We start from the raw sequence: 3,461 nt of genomic DNA on the forward strand, positions 1-3,461 counted from the left end.
GGCCAGTCACCTGAGCCTATTTCTATTTCCTGATACCCCTAAAATGAGTAAAATAAGTAGTTTGTTTAAAATACTAAGTTTGGAATCATTTGTTACATATCACTGGATTTTAATGCTAATGCCACATGACGTACTTGAGATGCTGCTCTGTCCGAAGCCCAAAGCAACACTAATGCCTTGGTTCTAATACATCAAATACAGTAGAAGGAATGAGATGTCATTTTGAAGACTAGGTTATGAAAAGAATTGCTTCCACATTGGTGTATTCTCTTACTGTCACTCCCTCTGGGGAGCTAATGCCCTACAATCAATTTAATCTAATTATGGGAGGTAAGATAATTGTAAGTTGGGCTTCATTATGCTGAGAGAGCCAGACCACTTGCAGCTGACCTTTACCCCTAGAGTACACCCCTCATTGTGGGGTGTTTACCAGCACTGATCTCTTGGCAGGCTCTGAACTCCAATTTTGTCACCCCTAGTGTCACAGGATAACCAAAGCTCTGCTTAGCTTTGGGACCTCTCACCTGCATTTGGCATTTTTCAAATACCTGGTTTCTTTTCCTGAGCTTCAGTTCTTAGAGACATTGCACTGATATATTTTTTCAGCATCTTCTTAGCTTCATAATGACAACTATAAGATTATTTCAAAAGAAAAAAAAAAAGAGTTTTTCTATTTGTTCGTGGTAGTAGGATAGTTAACAGTTCCTAGTCCAACAAGCCAGGAGTGGACGTCTCACATGGACCTTTGCCTCTCAAGTGATAGAGTATTTACTTATATTAGAAAGGAATTACTCTCTTGTTTTAGGAGAAGGAAAAACATAAGAACACAACTGTGTGTGTGTGTTTGATTTCAACAATGATTCTCTTTTGAAAAGGAGAGGTTCTATGCATACTTTTTTGCATGTGTGGGGGGGAAACCAGCTCATGTTTAAATGTGAAATTTTAAAATTGTACGAGTATTTTGACATTTCTTCTATATTTAGTCTCTTATAATGATAGAAAAATACCAACCAATTGCAGGATGTCACGGGTTTAATAAGTTTACCCCTCAGTTCCTAGTTGTAGCACCTAATATTCCACAGCAATACCAGACAGACTGGGCAGTGGCCAACAATAAATTTGTTTCCCCAGAGTTTAAAAGTTCAGGTTTCTGAGTATTGTTTTTCAGTGGCACTTGCCAGAATTGGTATCTCCCCATAGTTGAGGGACTTTAAATGTACGGCAAAAGAAGCTTTTTACCCTTCAAGGGGAATAAAATAAATCATTCCAAAACCTAGCAGATGGGGCTGTGAGGTCTTTCCTCCTGTCCCATCTCTTCATCTCTTCAGGCTTGTTCTTCCCTTCCCTTCCCTTCCCTTCCCTTCCCTTCCCTTCCTTTCCCTCCTCTCCCCTCCCCTCCCCTTCCCTTCCCATCCCTTCCCTTCCCTTGCAGTCGAGTGAGACAGACCAAATCCTAACTTGAGTTACAAGAAACAAGACAGTGATATCTATAAAAGGAATGACCAGGAGCAACTGAGATCCTCCTTTATCTCCCACATACAATGTGTGTGCTTCACAGAGAAACCGCAAAAATAACAAATCCACAAAATACAGCAGCTAGAATTACAAAACCCATTCATCCAAGGGCGTTGGAAGGCAGGAAAGGTGGGAGGGTAAATGGCACAGGGAGAAAACAAAATCCAGACAGAGGGGATGGCAAAGGCTAGAAAATAGCAACAAAAAACATGTGGTTCTTTCAGACTCACACGGTGTTAAGAATCCACACACTGCTGTCAGGAATCTTCTGCCTTCTGTGCACCAGAGTCAAACCTTCCAGCTGCTCCGAGAGAAGTGACTATGCAGAGGGCCCTTGGCAGCCTCCCTTAACTCCCACCCATCCCTTTGTGTGACAGGCAACTCAGTGGCCCTCAGTGGCTTTCAGTTTGGCAGGTGAGGAATGTGGTGAAGGAGCTTCTCTGCAAAGGCTGAGCTGCTCAGGGCAGACTATAGGTACCCTGTCTTCTGGAACAGTCTGTTGCTTAAGAGACCACCAAGGAGAAGAGTCACAGCTGGAAGAAGTACGCTTTTCAGGTGTCTTTGCTTCACTGGTGCTGATAATGAATAAAGGAAAGTGGATAGAGAGAGGCAGCCACTGATGATGTGAGGACCGTGTTGCCTGAGAAAAGCCAAAGGCAAACCCCAGACAAGGTAGTAAGGCCAGGTCCTTCCTATGTTTGACAATCATTGGGGTATTTCAATTCCTTTATTGAATGAATGATATTCTAAGCAATACGGTGAGTCCAGAAGGGACATATGAAGGAGACTAACCTGGTGACCATCAAGATAGATAGAAACGAGGTTCAGGAGCACTCCCGGGATAAGGAAAAGAGCCTGCAACAAAGGGCTGAGAAGCACGTCAGCAGTCATTCTGCTGACACCAGGGAGTGGATGGGCTCTCTTCCTGACGCCTCCCATGCCAGGGCAGCTATGTCTGGAAACCAGAGGGCATTCACAACTCTGAGAAGTGCAAATGGCAGCACCTAGAGAGAGCTGAAAATTGACTTTAGGAAGAATTCCAGCCGTGACCAAACGTCTCCATGTAGTGATGGATCACTGATAACTGGGGCTGTTACTGACGGAAGCACAGGAACAAACACTCGATAAAGAAGAGAGTAAACCAGAATGCTCCACCATTCCAAGCACAACCCTGGAAAATTCTACCAACAATACGCAGCTCACTCTTGTTTGCGCTCGGACCTCTGGGCTCTCCTCTGTGCTAGGACGCTGCTCTGTCTTCTCTGGCGCATCTCTCTTTTGATGGATTCAACAAGCATCTCACTTTGAGATGGTGCAAATACCCCATATGGAGTCTTGGATTCCCTGGGCAAGGTCCTAGAGAAAGGTTTTGACACTGCCAGTGTCACAGTGACACTGCCAGGGTCTCTTCACCACCCAAGCTATCAGCCACACAAAGGAGAGAGAAGCACCCCAAATCTCTCATCAGGTGGTGCGCCTCAACCCCTGCTCCGCCTGGGCGCTCCCAGGGCTGCGGACGCTGCGCCTACGAGTCCTACTGCACACTTTTTGTCTCTATATTTATTTTTTATCTCTTGTGTTGTATCCCCACCATCGTTACAATTTTGTTAAACTATAGCTGAACTACATTTGGTGGAAAACGTTGAGATAGATCCCGTTTCTATACGGGATAAAGATGACAGTAGCCATTCGTGATATACTAAGGGGTGTGAAAATAAATTTGTACTGACGTTTCTCTGTCAAAATTCGTAATCCTGCATATAAAAGGTATTAAGTCAGAAACACTGGGGGACTGAGGGTAACGATCTTTCTAACATGCTAAAAAGCTATAAATAGAGACATGCGATTCAAGATCACCCTACTATTATGTTTGTTTACTTTCCTGGGTAAGGATGAGGCCTTTTTCCTACTGAATGTAATCAAAGCACCAGTAAAGCCTGAAGTTT

General features: G+C 44.0%; 1 pseudogene; it reads right to left on the minus strand.

The window, feature by feature from the left end:
* Positions 1-1,897: 1,897 nt before the first annotated feature.
* LOC100947698 overlaps positions 1,898-3,461 on the minus strand; it is a 2,413-nt pseudogene continuing 849 nt past the window's right edge.

The sequence above is a fragment of the Otolemur garnettii genome, unplaced genomic scaffold, assembly GCF_000181295.1.
Source record: "Otolemur garnettii isolate 467f Iridium unplaced genomic scaffold, OtoGar3 scaffold00131, whole genome shotgun sequence".
Classification (NCBI taxonomy): Eukaryota; Metazoa; Chordata; class Mammalia; order Primates; family Galagidae; genus Otolemur; species Otolemur garnettii.